The 19,701-nt window shown below is 48.7% G+C and overlaps 1 pseudogene; it reads left to right on the top strand.

Moving 5' to 3' along the window:
- The first annotated feature begins 20 nt into the window (after window positions 1-20).
- Window positions 21-1,550, top strand: LOC109784063 (uncharacterized; annotated as a pseudogene).
- Window positions 1,551-19,701: the final 18,151 nt, after the last annotated feature.

Raw genomic sequence — 19,701 nt, 5'->3', positions numbered from 1 at the left:
GTTTCAAAATATGTTCACGACTCCTTTAAAAACGTTCATGAAAATGTAAATTTTTTGCGGGAATTTAGAAAAGTATTCACAACATATAAATAAAATCTCCGTGCCTTCTAATTTATTTATAACACTTAAAAAGGTTCACAGTTTAAAAAATGTTCGGAAGCTGCCGGAAGCTTCCTAAAACCTTGCAAAGTGAAGCTAGACGGGCAGGCCCATCAAACACAGCGATCCCTTCTTGTGGGCGCTCGCTAGCAAAATGGTCCGTAGAGTCCGTTGTTTATTGCGCGTGTATGTAGTATTATCGCGAAAAAATAGTAAGTGGCGCGTTAAGCGCCGAATAGTCTTGAGCTCCTTGTATATATACTCGGCCCGACAAAGTGACTGACCCATCTGATACCTTCTGAGGAGTGAGGATATGACGGCCAACACGAATCCTCGATTCTAGGGTTGTCTTTTCTCCCTGGCGTACACAAAAGATGATTAAGTCCCAGTACATCTTGCCATTTTGCTTTTAAAATTAGCAATTTTGTTGTTAAAAGAAGAATACATTGAATATTCTACTCCAGACTTGATTGTGATTTGATGAAATGAACAATGTCGTTTTAGTAATTGTTGTTCTACGCATGCAGGATTGCTCCCTAGCACTGACAGGTCCTACCTGTGCTATTGTCGCGTCATATGATCCTACACACGTTGAGGTTTCGCTAAAAGTGAAGGGCACTTTACTGAATCTAAGGATAAGGATTTAAGTGATCTTGTTGTGGTGTTTAGAGCTGGATGATGTCCTCAAAGTGTTAACCCTAGCAGGCTTAGCACTCTGGAAATTAATTTAGATCACATTTATCACTCGGTGGAGGCCACAGTCTTCATAAGAATTATTGACGGGTCGTGGCCAGATGCTTTTCGGGGTGTATTTAGTGCTGCCTCCAGTAGTGATGACAACCTGCAAGTCAAGTTACTTGATTTTGAAGATGGTGGATTGCCTGCTGATGCTAATGGTGTGATCACTCTCTCAGGACCTGTGGTCTCTGTTAAACTTGAGAGGGACCTGAAGGTTTCTGTAATGGCATTTCCAATTAACAAGGGACATGCTGCTGAGACCAGCGAAGCGGTTTTAAAACCTCATAGAGCCGGTGTAAGCTCCCCAGGTATCAATCTCAGTGTTGTCTCATGTAGTATGGAAGTTCGTGTTGCTTGGTCATGTTTCAGTCCTAAGTGATGACATGAGATCATCTTTAACTCGTGTAATCCGTGCATTATATATCGGTGTAGTGGTGTTGTGGCATTTGCCATAGTGGTGTATGCTAGAAGCCTGTTCCAAGTTATGTAGCATTGCTGTAGTGGTAATGTGGCATCTGTTCTGGTGGCGTTTCAGTGGTGTGTACTCCCTCCGTTCTGAAATACTTGTCCTCGAAATTGTTGTAAATGGATGTATCTATAACTAAAATATGTTTAGATACAACCATTTTGAGGACAAGTATTTCCGGGCGGAGGGAGTATCAGTGTATGCTAGAAACATGATCCAAATGTTGTTTTGTAGCTAATGATGGTACTGACGGATATGTTTTAATGTTGCCTAATTACTGGTTGTCTTACATACTGTATTTATTTCTCTCTGTGATGTTCTCCTTCTATTGATCATTCTTTTTCACTTTCACCATCTGACATAAATCGAGCCAGCGGGTGCTAGAATGTGTCCATTCGTGTCTTGCTTGTGTAACCATGGTCCTGTTTGCGCATCTGATTTTTTTCATGTCCTTTAAGGAAATAATATGTTAGCATTAATCTTGCCATGATTAGTTATGTGGTTGTTGTATAATGGCATGCAAAATATAATTAGCTAGTTATATGCATCTGGATTGCATGTTGGCAAAGAGCAACAACTAGTACTGCATTCACTGTCAGGGTCATGGCAAAAACGTATTTTCTAAAAAAATCTGATTGTTTTGGTAACAAACATTGAGGAATTGTCTACATATGTACAATTTTTGGTGGAAAAAACATTCCTAAATACTTTGAAAAATAAACAAAATCGATGCTCCAAAAAGACTATTTTTAAAAGCATTTTGGAGCAATGATTTTGTTTTTTATCATGAGCATTAGAAATGCTTTTTTCTTTGACGAAAATTTGCACGTATGTAAAAAAATCATTAATATTTTTGCCAAAAGAAATCATTTTTTGAATATTTTTATTTTTACTATTTTTCTTGTTTTCACTGCTCATGAGGAAGCATTTGAGCTCTGGTGCAGAAGGACACTTTCGCTGTGAGCATTAGTCCTAGACAGCAGTAAAAGCTTTGCTCTACTTGCTCCTATTGATATAAACTTACATAGTTTCATACTAGTTTATTGTGTGCATGTTTGTGTGAGAAAAACTAGTGAGTGAATCATGGTGAGAGAACCTAGTAGTTCTTTGGTATCAGACCTTGGTGCGTTAGCTTGAGCGAGATATGGAGAAGGAAGAAAGAGATTGTTTCTCTTCGGTACCCTATATGCTCACAAAGAGCAATTACGTGGCAAGATCCTTCATGATCCATCAAGATGAAGGTGTCCATGTGCCTGTCCTTCGTGAAATAAAATGTTGCCTGTCTGCCTGGTAAGTCGCATCCCCAACAACGAGGAGTTAGTGTTTGCAGCAAGTTGTGTCACCGGCTACGTTCCGAAAAAGTTGTGTCACCGGTGGCAAAAGTTATATGTTCTTGTGTAAGTTCCGTCCACGAGTGTGCGTGGTCATGTGAGTTATTGTGCTAGATGTTTCGATAAAATACACGTGTGATCAAAACCTTGTGTTTTTTTTGAAACAAACAACAAACAACGATCAAAATCTTGTGTTAGTTATGTCCAAAGTATCCGCTGTTTATGGTGAATAGAATCAATTGTGAATCAACGAGGCGTTTCCCCCCCTCCCTCCTCCCGCGACGCTCCCGCGAGCGTCTGGGAGGCTAAACCTAGCGCTGCCGCCCACCCTCCCCTCCTCCTCTCCCCCTCCCTCGCCGCCGCCAGGGGGCGCAAGCGGGTGAAGCCCGGTCGTCACCGGCGGCAGCGAGGTCCTCTTGTCTCCTCGCGCGGGGGGATCGACGCGGGCCGGATCTCTCGGGCCGGGACGCGGTGCTCGTTGCCGGGCGCGGCGGCGCTCCGGCGTGGGCCAGCAACGGCAACGTGGCGGCGTCGTGACAGGCGGCAAGGAGGTGGTGCAGGCCGGTGGGTGGTGTCGGCGGCGGCTGCTCCCTTGCAGCGCCTCAGCGTCGCCTCTGGCGTTGTGGGTCGAGTTCGACCGGGTCGCGGGCGGCCCTCTCTCCGTGGCTCTTGTGGGGGAGGGGGGCGGCGCGACAGCGATGGCGGTGGGCGTCCCCGTTCAGCTGAGCCCTTTGCGGCGGGACATCGATGCTCGACACGGGAAGACCCCCCGCTGGCTTCCCTTGGGCGCGACGGCGGCCGATCTGGTTCCCCTTCCCCTTCTTCGGCGTGCAACGGCGGCCGGTGCGCTCCGACTGGTCCGGGCCTGTGGATTCGGGGGCGAACGTGGTTTCGGGGGGGGGGGGAGGTTGGCTAGTGGATGGGGGTGCTTTCGTGTGCCCCGTCGCCGATCTTGGCCTTGGGCTGCTCCGTCACCTCCCCCTTCTCCCACCGGCATATGGTCGCAGTTCCTCTCGTGGCAAGGTGTCTGCCGGTGGCTTCGGAGTCGGGGGGGGGGGGGGGGCGTAGATCTGGTCAAAGTTGTGCTCTTTGGTGGCTGTCGCGATGGTCTGTGGCAAGGCGGCGGTCCTGGCGGTGGGAGGCACGTATGTCGTGGGCGGACTGCGCGTCTTGGTTGCGGGCGCGCAATCATGGCTGCTTGGGCGGCATGGCTGCGAGTGGTTGGCAGATCGGGGATGCGACGAAGGGATTGAAGCACCGGGGTTCATCACATGTCCAGTTCGTGCACTGGCCGACGGTGACGGCGTTCGCGGATGTCGTGTTCCTCCTTGTAGGCTCCGTCGTGGTGCTCCCTCTCCTTCGTCTCGCTCCAGGTGAAAACTTGATCTTTGGATCGGACGGTGGCGACATTCCGTGGTCATACCCTCCTTGAGGCATCGTCTTGGAGCCCTCGGTCCGGCGTGGTTCGTCACACACCCTCCCGGACGATTGCTCTTGGTGGTCTCCGTTGGCGCTAAGCGGTCCCTTTTTTGCACATCTTGTAGGTGCTTGGTTGTCGTTGAGGGTGTGTTTCGTTACCCGGTTTTCTTGTATCTCGTCTTGGGTATTATGTGTGGTGTGCGTTTGTATCGATGCTTTGGATGTGAGTGGTTGTTGCTTTATAATACAAAGCGGGAGGAAACCCTTTTTCGAAAGTATCTGCTGTTTGTTGGGTCGATGAATCCGAATTCTCAAGTTAGTTACGTCACCGAGGAAATACGGTCTTGTAATAGGTGTGTCTATATAAGACGATATATTTCTTGTGTTTCTTGTGTCCACAAGAAAGAAGAAACTCGGCATGTGATAATGCAAGTAGTATAAGGGTCCCATCCAATATGCTAGAGCGAAGACGATCCGGACCTGAGATTGGTACTATGACAATATTAAGGGGAGATCGTTAGCATTAATATTGTCACTAATATGAAGCTGAATCTATCTCACACACAAGTTCACTTGTATTGCTGTTATCAAACTGGCCTTATCTCATTACCACGGCAACCATCCATGCTTTCCTGCAAACAGAAACCGAGTCTAGGCAACGTTGTCTTTGTTGTTGTCACGGAACTTGGCCGGGACCATTACTTCCCCGTCGTCCGTGACCTCTACCTGGAACTCCGAGTACCCTTTTCTGACATCGTGCTGGCTGAAGACGTAGTCGCAGAATTCATGCCTAGCCTTGTATTGGGCGGCTGCTATTTCTTGATTCATGCGGAGGAAGGGATTGCTAGTGGAGAAGTCTTCAACGGGCAGGGGAGGGAGAGTGTTCCTCATGAACACCAGGTAATTCGCGCTAAACCTCCACGTCTCCGTCCTCGCCACCCTCTCTCCGCTCCACTTCCTCGTCGTCTCTTCGCCCCACGTAAAGTAATTGCTGCCCTCCTTTTTCCATTCGGCGTCCGCCACAATCTTCCTCATTCTCTCTCCGCCCCACGCCATGTTCTTGCTGCCCTTCTCAATCGATTCGGCGTCCGCCAACACCTCCTTCGCCTCGCCAGGCTTGGGGCTCGCCGGCTTCGCCTCGCTAACCTCGCTAGGTTTGGGGCTTGTCGACTTCGCCTCGCTGAGTTTGGAGCTTGTCTCCTTCTTCCTCGTCACCATCTTCGGCACGACGGCCACCCACATCGCCTTCTTCTTCATCAGCATCCTGGACGCGGCGGCCGCCCCCATCGCCTTCCTCCAGTTGGGCTTGCATGAGAGAAACAAGCGACGAATCCTATTTTCGACTCTCAATAGCCTGAGCGAGCGGTAACAAATTGGACAACTCTTCTTCTTCCTCGTCCGCAGCTCCTCCTTGGATCTAGCATCCTCTACCACCTCCTCCTCCTCGTCGGGCCTGCTCTTCTTCGTCACCGGACCCCACAACTCCGTCTGTCTGGCCGGCCTCGTCTCACTCCTCTTCATCGCGCTATATCTGGATTGGGAGGTTGCGGCGGCGGCCTTGTACCGAGAGGAAGAAAAGGAGCGAGCGAACATATTTATATAGTGCCCTCACACAACCCTAGGTGCCAAATGGGCCTAATGGGCTGAACTACTCACAAGCCCAACTCATTACTGTAGCCACATGTCTACTTTTTCACACATAATGGAGTATATTTTTGGTATACATCAAGAATTTTTTGTTATACATGTTTAAAAATACACAATATTTTGTAAAATATTTTTTTTGATCTCTACATTTTTTGTGTACATCAACGAGCATTTTTTTACATGTTTAAATGTGTGTGTGTGTGTGTGTGTGTAGGGTAACATTATTCTAATGTAAGTATAGAATAGCTTATTCTACACCTCCTAAAAATGGAAAACTCTTTGTATCAGCCGGCGGATTTAACATTTCGCGTCCGCCGCCTGCTTCGATTGACACGTGCCTTTCTGGAACCCACTTACGCGTCCGTGATCTTATCTATTAGAACCAGACCACCGCGTCTTCTCCAGGACGCTCTTTCGATTCCCCTGCTCTCTCTCTCTCTCTCTCTCTCTCTCTCTCTCTCTCTCTCTCTCTCTCTCTTCGTCGAACCACCAGTGAAGCACGTCGCCACCATCACGGATGTCCGCTGCCCCTGTTGTTGGGCTGCAAGCACGCCCTACACCTCTCACCCTGGCTTCTCCTCTCTATCTCTCTCTTCACGTTTTCTGCAACATGATTTTTGTTGCAATTTTTTTTGCAACGATAGTCTTGTTGCAGGAATAGGGATACAGAGAAGACCCCGAAAACCTTGTTGCAAACTTTGCAACAAGGATCTTGTTGCAGGAATACAAAGAACATATCGGAGATGCCCATGATGCAAAAAAAATATTCTGCAACACGACCCATGTTGCAATTTATTTTTCTGCAACACGATCTATGTTGCAAAAAAAAAATCCCGCAACACAACCTATGTTACAAAAAACCCGCAACGTAATCTGCGTTGCAAATATTTTCCGCAACAAGACCTCTGTTGCAAAGTGGAGGAAAACGTGGGGCTGATCGATTGTGTTAGATCTGACGGCTCGCGAGGCGGCGGATCTTTTAGAAAGATCCGCCGGCCGACGCGTAGCAGGCCCCCTAAAAATAATATATACAAAATCTAGTAAAACGGTGTATAAAATATAGTTTGTGTCTTGAAAGTTATGGTAATGAAATATATAAATATACCCGTCCGTGCTTGTTGGAATACCTGGCAAAAAATAATTTGTCATCTAGATATATCAAGAGATATTAGAAATTATAAATCATGACAACAATGGGCAAGAGATGTTAGTTACCAAGTTGCACGATGAGGTTTTGTTGTCTACCTCAGGCAGTTATCAAATAATGTTGCCAACATCTGAATATTTAGCTTCAAGCAGAATTTTAGATTTCGTGTTGAATCTAACATCATGGACAAAGTAAGAAAAACTAATTAGAAACATGTTGATACAAATGATTTTGAATGACTAATTCCGATAACTTCCAAACAAATTGTAGATCAATGAAGTGTTCAAGAAGATCTATGAATAATAATGCCTCATCACATGCCAGTATGCGCACGGCCATGTTGAAACAGTCATTGTCCATACACAACTGAAGTTTTTTGATACTTCAACTCATTGGATGAGGTGTCGAGCTTTGTATCCATTCATTCCTGAAAAATGGATGGTAAGAATCATAATAATGTATACTGGCGCATTATATACTTCTAAATGTTGCTTATTACAAACAATCGCATCATCGATCGACATGATGTAGTGCACAACCCGACAAGTAATTATGTGGATCTGTGAGCATGATGGGTATTGAAGTAGGTTGTTTGTCTTTGACTCCGTCGGGTGGATTATACACGAACTCAACTTCAGAATTAGATAAACTTTCTTCATCGTCAGATTGGTAGTATATTGGACTTCCTTTTAGCTTATTCGGGTTTGATTCGACCAATATGATAGCTAATTTCCGTCAAAATTGTTTCATATCCTCCTGCAAATATAATACATTCACTACTGGAATTAGCTTATTTGCCGTCTGCCAGTTCTTTGCCGTCTGCTGGCTGACGGCAAAGAAGGTCTTTGCCGTCCGCTTCAGGAAAACGGACGGCAACGAACTGGCTGATGGCAAAGAAGGTCTTTGCCATCAGCCAATTTTTTGCCGTCAGCTGGCAGAAGGCAAAGAGAGAGGTGGCCCTCGCTAACGAGCTGATCATAAAAAACTTAACGGACCCCCTTCTTTGCCGTCTGCCAGCAGACAACAAAGAGAAAAAAAGCGGACGACAAAGGTGGGGCGGACGGCAAAGAGCTAACCTAACTAACGGCCGAGCCCCACCCCGCCCCTCAATCTCTCTGTTTCTGTCTCCTCCCCGACAACCACCGCCACCCGCCGTCGCCCCCGCCGCCGCCCCCAGCACCCGCCGCCGCCCCCTTGCCCCGCCACCCGCCCACCCATCGCCCCTCGCTCCGTCGCCCCGACCACCCGCGCCCCCCTTGCCCCACCACCCGCCGCCGCCCCCTTGCTCCGTTGTCCCGCCGTCCCGCCGCCCGAACGACCCACAGCCGCGGCGCCCCGCCGCCCCACCGCCCGAGCAGCCCACCGCCGCGGCGCCCCGCCGCCCCCACCACCTGCCCAGCGCCCCGGCGCCACCGTCGCCCCTGGCGCCACCGCCCCGAAGCCCTGCGGCCCCCGTCGCCACCGCCACCCTGCCGCTGCGAAGCCCCGACCAACGCCATCTCCGGTTTTTTTTTTCTGTTTTTTCTTTTTTGCTGTTTAATTGTTAGATTAGACTAGATATGTGTTAGTGTTAGATTATATTAGATTAGACTAGTGCATGGGTTTTAGTTAATTAGTTATATAATTATAAGAAGTAGAAAAAAGATGAAAAAAGAAGAAGAAGAAAAGAAGAATATGTAAAGGGGGAAGAAGAAGAAGAAGAAGAGGAGGAGAAGAAGAAGAAGAAGAAGAAGAAGAAGAAGAAAAAGAGGAGAAGATGAGAAGAAGAGGAAAAAGGAAAATAAGGAAGAAATAAAAGAAGAAGAAGAGAAGGAAAAAAGAAAAAGAAGAAAGGAAAGATGAAGAAGAAGAAGAGAAGGAAAGAAGAAGAAGGAGAGAAGGAAACACCCCGACCCCGTGACCCCGACACCCCGACCCCGACACCACACCCCGACACCCCGACCCTCTGACCCCGACACCCTGACCCCGACACCACACCCCGACACCCCGACCCCCTGACCCCGACACCCCGACCCCGACACCACACCCCGACACCCCGACCCCGACACGACACCCGACCCCGAAACAGCACCCCGACCCCGACACGGCACCCCGACAACGACACGACACCCCGACCCCCGACACCCAGACCCCGAAACAGCACCCCGACCCCGACACGGCACCCCGACCCCGACACGCCACCCCGACACCCCGGGACGACACCCCGACCCCGACCCCCGACACCCTGACATCATATATTTTTCGATTTTGTTATGAGAAACATCATATATAATTGTGTTGATCGGGTAGATTTAAACATCATATATATTTTTTGATTTTGTTATGAAAAACATCATATATTATTATTCATGTCGGTATTTTTTATGTTGTACTAATTTCGTTTACTCTTTGTCATGGCAGGTGTTGAAAGATGGTGGGCGCTGGTCGGGAGCGCTCCGAGGCCCCTTCTTCGTCGGCGCGTGGTGGGACGTCTTCCATTCCACACGCACCTCTCCGCCGAGCGTTGCTGGACAGTATGGCGACACCGCCGGGCCCTTCTTCGTCGACAACGGTGCCCAGCAGGGGACGAGGTAAGGGAGGGAAGAAGAGAGGAGCACGTGGTCGCGGGAGAGGAGGTAGGGTGACTGCGAGGGCGCCTTCCTCGCCGCCACCCCCAGCTGTTTCACCTGAGCACGTGACTGCTAGGGTGGACTCGCCCGAGGAGGAGGCTACACGGACTCCGGTCCACGAGCCTTCGGCCCACGAGCCTCGGGTCGACGGGCCTTCGGCCCACGAGACCCCGGAGGAGCACACGTCGGGATGGGGTACCTGGCCGGATGAGCCTGAGGGGCCGAGTGGCCATGCTGATGATGGCGGGGAGCCGACTGATATTGAGGAGGAGGGGGGCACCGTCTACCAGCGTGGTTGTACACGGCTCCCGTCCGTGCCGGCGACCCGTGAGCAGAGGTGGTTGATTTACCCTGACGGGGAGAGGTAAGTGCATTTAATCTTTTTGTACCTTCTGCATTCACGTTTCTTCAAATATCTAATGCGTTGGCCTTGTCATGCTGTAGGGGTTGGGACCACCATCATAGTGTCTGCCGGCCCAACTCCGTCCTTGGAGTGCTTTGCCGGCAAAACTTCCCGGGGTTCGTCACGTTGCCTGGTGAGGGTCGGCTTCCAGAGCTTGGATTGAGCTGGGAGCACTACTTGGCTGCCCCGGCCCCGCCTGGTGAGATTATCGACGGTGTCTTGTGCGACACGAGGGCAGACATGGTGATCAGAAAGTTCTGGGTAATTTCTCCTTTACACATTTAAAAATCTTCAACTAGCTAGTTATTAATTGTTCTAATCAATATTGTCTCATTTGATTGCAGACATTCTACAGGTGTGAGGAGGGATACAAGGAGGAGGCGGCAAATGTTATCGAGAACGTCTGCAAGCGCCTACTACAGAACTTACGGCACGAGGCTCGGGTGTAGGCTGTTCGAGACTACTACGCCTTGCGTGGTATCAAGAAGCCCAAGCCGGCGTGCCGCGATAAGTTCCTAAGTAAGGAGCAGTACATGAAGGTAATTCTTATGGCCTTGTACTTACTTCCTTCATTTAGTAATTCATAGCCGTAGCGCTCAAGTTTCTATTTGCTAACTTAGGCGCCTCCGAGATGGTGTGCGGATCAGATGGATTGTTGGGAGGTGTTGGTCAATGAGTGGTGCTCAAAAGAATGGCTAGCCGTCCACAACGCGGCCAAGGACAAACGTGCCCAAATGGAAGGTGTGCCACACCATCAAGGCAGCTCCAACTTATATCAGTTCGGGCGAAACTGGGTATGTGGTTTGCTTCATGATTCATGCAATTCATTCATCATGCTAGCTTGAGCCCTTTAATTACTAATCTACTTTGTTTCTCTCTTTCAGGCACGCTACAATAAGGCGGATAAGGTGCCAGAGGTGTACGACCTGTATGCCATGGCCCACACTGCCTCTTTCAAGAACAAGGCATTCTCTCCGTCTGACCTCGATGATGCAAACAACTTCACCAACATCTCCTCCCACGACAAGCTCGTGAAATATAGAGATGAGGGGAAGGCGAGGAAAGGGGAGGACTTTAACCCGAGCCAGGGTCCCATTGATCCAGAGCTGGTGATGATATCTGGTGGCGGGAGGTCCCATGGCTCCATAGCCATTGGAGATGGACTTATCCGTTGTCCTAGCACTTTCCCGGAGATCAAGGCGCGCCAGTCGAGCTCCGCTCCTGAGATAAGGCCTCGTGAACGGCCAGTCCAACTCGCCATCAAGGTTAGTTATACGTACTCAGCTATCTTTCTCCATTACATTGTGTGTGCTTCCATCAATGATTACAAATGGTAACGAGGAGTGGTGTTGCAGGCTGCTATACAGAGTGAGAGAGATAGAACGGAGAATCTTCTGGCGGAGGCAGCGGAGAGGCAGCGGGAGTTGGAGGAGAGGACGACAAAGATGTTGGAGGAGGAGAGGGCACGGAATGACATGCAGGCAAGGGCCATGTACGAGCTCCTTGTGGTAAGTTTCTTCTGCAGATTAGCCAAAACATTCATGCAGTGTTTGTCTCATTACTAACTAGTATGACTGAGTCGTCAAAACCAAATGCGCAGTCTGTGTGCGAGAAGAGCGGTCAGACCGCTCCGCCGATGCCAGTGATTGCTCCTGGGACCACGGTGAGTTTAATTTGAATGGACATTACTTGCTAGTCTTAACATTTGAGTGTCATCATGCTAACGAGACATTGGAAATGATCTTTGGTGCAGCATAACTCCAGACAAGCATCGCACGATCCTTCTCCAGCTACCGACACGAGCCTGCCCGCTCCTACACCTCCATGATCATGGTAAGTTTCTCTAGTGTTTTGCTTAACAAATGCATAAAGACCTAGACTTAGCCTTATTTCCTCCAATATGCTTACCACAATGACCTAGACTTAGCATAATTAGCTTAGTTAGCTCATAAACAATCCATTTTACCCAAGTTAGCTCTAAAATGACCCATTTTACCTTAGTTAGCTCATAAATGATCAATTTTACCCAAGTTAGCTCTAAAATGACCCATTTTACCTAGACTAGCTCCAAAATGATCCATTTTACCTATGTTAGCTCTAAAATGACCCATTTTACCTAGGTTAGCTCCAAAATGACCCATCTTACCTAGGTTAGCTCCAAAATGATGTATTTTACCCAAGTTAGCTCTAAAATGACCCATTTTACCTAGATTAGCTCATAAACGATCCATTTCACCTAGGTTAGCTCACAAACGATCAATTTCACCTAAATTAGCTCATAAATGTCATATATTCTTCTTCTTCTTCTTCTTCATTTTCTTCTTCTTCTTCTTCTCCAAAATGACATAAGTTAGCTCTAATATGCTTAGTTCACTCAAAGATGGCATAATTAGCTAGGTTGGCTCCATTTTACCTAAGTTGGCTCTAATATGCTAAGTTATCTCTACTATGCTTAGTTTCCTATAGGTTAGCTCCAAAATTACTTATGTTAGCACAAAATGACCAAGTTTACATAATAAGCTTAATTATAGTCTTCTTCTTCTTCTTCTTCTTCTTCTTCTTCTCCAAAATGACATAAGTTAGCTATAAGTTAGCTCTAATATGCTTAGTTCACTCAAAGATGGCATAATTAGCTAGGTTGGCTCCATTTTACCTAAGTTGGCTCTAATATGCTAAGTTATCTCTAATATGCTTAGTTTCCTATAGGTTAACTTCAAAATTACTTATGTTAGCACAAAATGACCAAGTTTACATAATAAGCTTAATTATAGTCTTCTTCTTCTTCTTCTAGTATTCTTCTAGTCTTCTTCTAGTATTCTTCTAGTCTTCTTCTTCTTCTTCTTCTTCTTCTTCATTTTCTTCTAGGTTAGCTCCATTTTACTTAAGTATGATTACTTCTTATAGTCTTCTTCTTCTTCATTTTCTTCTTCTTTTTCAAACATCTTGTTTATCATTTTGCAGATTTGATTTAATTCACGGAAGCTTGCATGGATGGAGTGCTTCTTTTCCATTTGTGCTTTTATAGATGGAGTGCTTGTTTGGATGAACTATGTTTCTTTTGTATCGATGAACTATGCATGTATGGTAGGATGACACTATCATAATATGTATGGTTGGATGCATGTATATGGAACTTGCTATGTATGGTTGATGGAACTATGCATGTATGATGAAATTATATGTGTTGGATATCTCATATGTTTGCTGTGAACTTGCCATGTGAAAAATATATATGTATCATCTATTTGCTGTGAAAATGGTTGGGTATAAGAAAAAACAGAAAAAGAGGCAATGCAGGCTCTTTGCCGTCTGCCACCGACGGCAACGGGCTATTTGCCGTCCGCCGCGGACGGCAAAGAAGCCACGTGGCAACCACCTGTGCTTCCTGGCAGCTGACCCATTTGGTCAGTTTGCCTACAGTGGCAGACGGCAAAGGCTTGATGCTCTTTGCCGTCAGCGGCGGACGGCAAAGGCTGCCGTTAGAAGTCTAACGGACTAACAGCGAATTTATTGCCATCGGCTTTCTTTGCCATCCGCCGCTGATGGCAAAGGCCTCTTTGCCGTCCGCTTCAGAAAGCAGACGACAAAGAAGCTCTTTACCATAGCCTACTTTGCCGAAGCCTTTTGCCGTCCGCAGCAGACGGCAAAGGCCTTTGCCGTCCGCCATCCTTGCCTTTGCCGTCTGCCGTGGCAGACGGCAAAGTAGCTGATTCCTGTAGTGATTGAGATAAAATAATGAGATCATGATTAGTTATCTGGATGTTGTACAATGTCATGCAAATTAGTGTGATGCCCGGATAATTAGGCTACAGTAAAACTCTGCTAAATATGCCACATCACCTCCGTTACTGTTGCTAATTCCTCGTTAGTTCAAAAACCGATTCAAAATTGAAATTCCAAATATGGCATACAACAAAAGTTTTCAAACATTAAAACAAAAATGTTCGGTTAGTGCCAGATATTACGTAGGTAATTGTTGTGAAGGAAACTCATTTTTAGAAAATGCTAAAAGACTCTAAAATAAATAGAACAGAAAAGAAAATATAAAAAAAGAAGAAAGCAAAACTAACAAAAAAAACAAACAAAAGGAGAAAAACCTCCCCTGCCCGATAGGCCTTGGCCCAACTGGCCACCAGGCCGACTAGGCCGGCCCAGCCGCCCCCTACAAACCCCAGCCCAACTCACCCGCAAAACCTAACCCCCCACTCGTCCCACTCCCCCTTCGCCTCCCTCCCCGATCCATATCGGGATCGGGGCGCTCGACGCCGTCGCCGTCACCCCGTGGCGCCGCTCGGACCTGTCCGTCGCCGACGCCCCTCGCCGGCCTGCCTCCACCGACGCCGTCGTCCCCATCGACCACCTCGCGCCCCGCTGCCCGTGCCCTACGCCCACAGTGGGCCCGCGTCCTCCCCTCTCCCTCGCGCGCACCGTCCTGCTCCCGTGCCACGCCGTAGCTGCGCAGGCCGCGCGCCCAGCGCGCGCGCCCCCGCCTCACCGCTGCGCTGCCGTTGCCGCGGCACCGTCCCCCTGCCGCTGGTGCGCCACCGCGCATAGGTGCCCGCCGGCAGCCCCTTGGCCGCAGATGCCCGCGCACGCGCGCCGCGTGTGGCCATGCCTCTGCTCCTCGACGCTGGTCGACCGCGGATCCTCCCTCGTCTCCTGGCTGCGCCTCGTGCTTGCTGTCACCGGCCACGGCCGCCGCCAAAGCCCCCTGCTGCAGTCGCCTCGCCACCGCTCCAGTGCCACAAACCGCCCTGGCCACCGGCCTCTTCACTCGCCGCACTCCGCCATCCTCGTCGGCCCCGCCCGCGGCCCCTGCTCGCTGGCGCTCGCGCCGGCACGCGCCTCTGTTCGCACACGGGCTGGGCGCTAGCGCTCGCACCCGCCTGTCCCCGTGCCCGCTAAAGGCCCCTGGCCCTATGACATATGGGGCCCACCCCCAGAACAAAAAGAAAAAAAAGAAGAATAAAAACAATATAATTAATTAATTAAGATAATTAATTTACTTAATTAATCCTGTTAATTAATCTAATTAAGCCTAATTAGTTAATCTAATCCCTTAAATTAAATTAACTAATCCCGTTTAGTTAACTAAGTCAATGACATGCGGGACCCACATGTCAGATTGACCCAGTCAACGCCTTGTTGACTGCTGACGGCATGCTGACGTCAGCATACACTATTCTGGATAATGTTGAATTAAATTAATTAAATAAATTCTAAAAATGATTTAAAACTTTAGAAAATCATATAAAATAAACCGTAGCTCAGATTAAAATACTTTCTACATGAAAGTTGCTCAGAACGACGAGACGAATCCGGATACGCAGCCCGTTCGTCCACCACATATCCCTAGCATAGCAAACATACAACAATCCCCTCCGGTTCATCTGTCCAAAAACGCGAAACACCGGGAATACTTTCCCGGATGTTACCCCCCCTTCGTCGGTATCACCTCCTACCGCGTTAGGGCACACCTAGCACCGCGCATTGTCTTGTCATGCACCGTCATGCTTATGTTTGCATTATATTTATTGTTTCTTCCCCCTCTTCTCTCATTAGACACCGAGACCGACGCCGCTGCTACCCAGTACGACTACGGTGTTGACAACCCCTCCTTCTCGGCCGAGCTTCCAGGCAAGCCCCCCTTTGACCAACAGATATCGCCTATTCCTTATCTATACTGCTTGTATTAGAGTAGTGTAGCATGTTACTGCTTTCGGTTAATCCTATTCTGCTGCATAGCCTGTCATTGTTGCTACAGTTGTTACCCTTACCTGCTATCCTACTGCTTAGTATAGGATGCTAGTGTTCCATCAGTGGCCCTACACTCTTGTCCGTCTGCCATGCTATACTATTGGGCCGTGATCACTTCGGGAGGTGATCACGGGCATACGCTACATACTTTATACTGTTACATTACTTATGATACTGTTCGGAGATGGGGGCTGAAGGGGCATGTGGCTGCATCCCGGTAGAGGTGGGCCTGGGTTCCCGATGGCCCCCGACTGTTACTTTGTGGCGGAGCGACAGGGCAGGTTTAGACCACCTAGGAGAGAGGTGGGCCTGGCCCTGGTCGGCGTTCGCGGATACTTAACACGCTTAACGAGTTCTTGGTATTTGATCTGAGTCTGGCCATTTGGCCTATACGCACAAACCAACTACGCGGGAACAGTTATGGGCACTCGACATCGTGGTATCAGCCGAAGCCTTCATGACGTTAGCGACTGAGTGGCGCGCGCCGGATAGGACTGGAACGCCTGCTAGGCTAGGTCTGCTTCCGGCCGCGTTCGCAATGTGCAGGTGTGCAATGGGCGATGGGCCCAAACCCTTGCGCCATAGGATTTAGACCGGCGTGCTGACCTCTTTGTTGTGCCTGTTGGGGATCGTAGCAGAATTTTAAAATTTCCTACGCATCACCAAGATCCATCTATGGAGTATACTAGCAATGAGGGGAAAGGAGTGCATCTACATACCCTTGTAGATCGCGAGCGGAAGCGTTCCAATGAACGAGGTTGATGGAGTCGTACTCGCCGTGATCCAAATCACCGATGACCGAGTGCCGAACGGACGACATCTCCGCGTTCAACACACGTACGGAGCAGCGACGTCTCCTCCTTCTTGATCCAGCAAGGGGGAAGGAGAGGTTGATGGAGATCCAGCAGCACGACGGCGTGGTGGTGGAAGTAGCGGGATCTCGGCAGGGCTTCGCCAAGCTTATGCGAGAGGGAGAGGTGTTGCAGGGGCAGAGGGAGGCGCCAGGGGCTGTGGTGCTGCTGCCCTCCCTCCCCCCACTATATATAGGCCCCCTGGGAGGGGGGGGGGGCACCGGCCTGGATCCCATCTATGGGGGGGGGGGGGGGCGGGGCGGCCAAGGGGGGGGGGGACTTCCCCCCCAAGTCAAGTGGGGCGCCCCCACCCCAGGGTTTCCAACCCTAGGCGCAGGGGGGAGGCCCATGGGGGGCGCCCCAGCCCACTAAGGGCTGGTTACCTTCCCACTTCAGCCCATGGGGCCCTCCGGGATAGGTGGCCCCACCCGGTGGACCACCGGGACCCTTCCGGTGGTCCCGGTACAATACCGATAACCCCCAAAACTTTCCCGGTGGCCAAAACTGGACTTCCTATATATAATTCTTCACCTCCGGACCATTCCGGAACTCCTCGTGACGTCCGGGATCTCATCCGGGACTCCGAACAACTTTCGGGTTTCCGCATACTCATATCTCTACAACCCTAGCGTCACCGAACCTTAAGTGCGTAGACCCTACGGGTTCGGGAGACATGCAGACATGACCGAGACGCCTCTCCGGTCAATAACCAACAGCGGGATCTGGATACCCATGTTGGCTCCCACATGTTCCACGATGATCTCATCGGATGAACCACGATGTCGAGGATTCAATCAATCCCGTATACAATTCCCTTTGTCAAACGGTATGTTACTTGCCCGAGATTCGATCGTCGGTATCCCAATACCTTGTTCAATCTCGTTACCGGCAAGTCTCTTTACTCGTACCGTAATGCATGATCCCGTGGCTAACTCCTTAGTCACATTGAGCTCATTATGATGATGCATTACCGAGTGGGCCCAGAGATACCTCTCCGTCATACGGAGTGACAAATCCCAGTCTCGATCCGTGCCAACCCAACAGACACTTTCAGAGATACCCGTAGTGTACCTTTATAGTCACCCAATTACGTTGTGACGTTTGGCACACCCAAAGCACTCCTACGGTATCCGGGAGTTGCACGATCTCATGGTCTAAGGAAAAGATACTTGACATTGGAAAAGCTCTAGCAAACGAACTACATGATCTTTGAGCTATGCTTAGGATTGGGTCTTGTCCATCACATCATTCTCCTAATGATGTGATCCCGTTATCAATGACATCCAATGTCCATAGTCAGGAAACCATGACTATCTGTTGATCAACGAGCTAGTCAACTAGAGGCTTACTAGGGACACGTTGTGGTCTATATATTCACACATGTATTACGATTTCCGGATAACACAATTATAGCATGAACAATAGACAATTATCATGAACAAAGAAATATAATAATAACCATTTATTATTGCCTCTAGGGCATATTTCCAACAGTCTCCCACTTGCACTAGAGTCAATAATCTAGTTACATTGTGATGAATCGAACACCCATTGCGTCCTGGTGTTGATCATGTTTTGCTCTAGGGAGAGGTTTAGTCAACAGATCTGCTACATTCAGGTCCGTATGTACTTTACAAATATCTATGTCTCCATTTTGAACACTTTCACGAATGGAGTTGAAGCGACGCTTGATATGCCTGGTCTTCCTGTGAAATTTGGGCTCCTTCGCAAGGGCAATAGCTCCAGTGTTGTCACAAAAGAGAGTCATCGGGCCAGACGCATTGGGAATCACCCCTAGGTCGGTAATGAACTCCTTTATCCAGACTGCTTCTTGCGCTGCCTCCGAGGCTGCCATGTACTCCGCTTCACATGTAGATCCCGCCACGACGCTTTGCTTGCAACTGCACCAGCTTGCTGCTCCTCCATTCAAAATATACACGTATCCGGTTTGTGACTTTGAGTCATCCAGATCTGCGTCGAAGCTAGCGTCGACGTAACCCTTTACGACAAGCTCTTCGTCACCTCCATAAACGAGAAACATATCCTTAGTCCTCTTCAGGTACTTCAGGATATTCTTGACCGCTGTCCAGTGTTCCATGCCGGGGTTACTTTGGTACCTTCCTACCAAACTTATGGCAAGGTTTACATCAGGTCTGGTACACAGCATGGCACACATAATAGACCCTATGGCCGAGGCATAGGGGATGACACTCATCTTTTCTCTATCTTCTGCCGTGGTCGGGCATTGAGCCGTGCTCAATTGCACACCTTGCAATACAGGCAAGAACCCTTTCTTAGACTGATCCATATTGAACTTCTTCAATATCTTGTCAAGGTACGTACTCTGTGAAAGACCAATGAGACGTCTTGATCTATCTCTATAGATCTTGATGCCTAATATATAAGCAGCTTCTCCAAGGTCCTTCATTGAAAAACATTTATTCAAATAGGCCTTTATACTTTCCAAGAATTCTATATCATTTCCCATCAATAATATGTCATCCACATATAATAAGAGAAATGCTACAGAGCTCCCACTCACTTTCTTGTAAACACAGGCTTCTCCATAAGTCTGTGTAAACCCAAACGCTTTGATCAACTCATCAAAGCGAATGTTCCAACTCCGAGATGCTTGCACCAGCCCATAGATTGAGCGCTGGAGCTTGCATACTTTGTCAGCATTCTTAGGATCGACAAAACCTTCCGGCTGCATCATATACAATTCTTCCTTAAGGAAGCCATTAAGGAATGCCATTTTGACGTCCATCTGCCATATCTCATAATCATAGTATGCGGCAATTGCTAACATGATTCAGACGGACTTCAGCTTCGCTACGGGTGAGAAAGTCTCATCATAGTCAACCCCTTGAACTTGTCGATAACCCTTAGCGACAAGTCGAGCCTTATAGATGGTCACATTACCATCCGCGTCTGTCTTCTTCTTAAAGATCCATTTATTTTCTATGGCTCGCCGATCATCGGGCAAGTCAGTCAAAGTCCATACTTCGTTTTCATACATGGATCCTATCTCGGATTTCATGGCTTCTAGCCATTTGTCAGAATCCGGGCCCGGCATCGCTTCTTCATAGTTCGAAGGTTCACCGTTGTCTAACAACATGATTTCCAGGACAGGGTTGCCGTACCACTCTGGTGCAGAACGTGTCCTTGTGGACCTACGAAGTTCAGCAGTAACTTGATCCGAAGCTTCATGATCATCATCATTAACTTCCTCCC

This window comes from Aegilops tauschii, chromosome 7, assembly GCF_002575655.3.
Source record: "Aegilops tauschii subsp. strangulata cultivar AL8/78 chromosome 7, Aet v6.0, whole genome shotgun sequence".
Classification (NCBI taxonomy): Eukaryota; Viridiplantae; Streptophyta; class Magnoliopsida; order Poales; family Poaceae; genus Aegilops; species Aegilops tauschii.
This window is presented reverse-complemented; position numbering and strand designations above follow the sequence as displayed.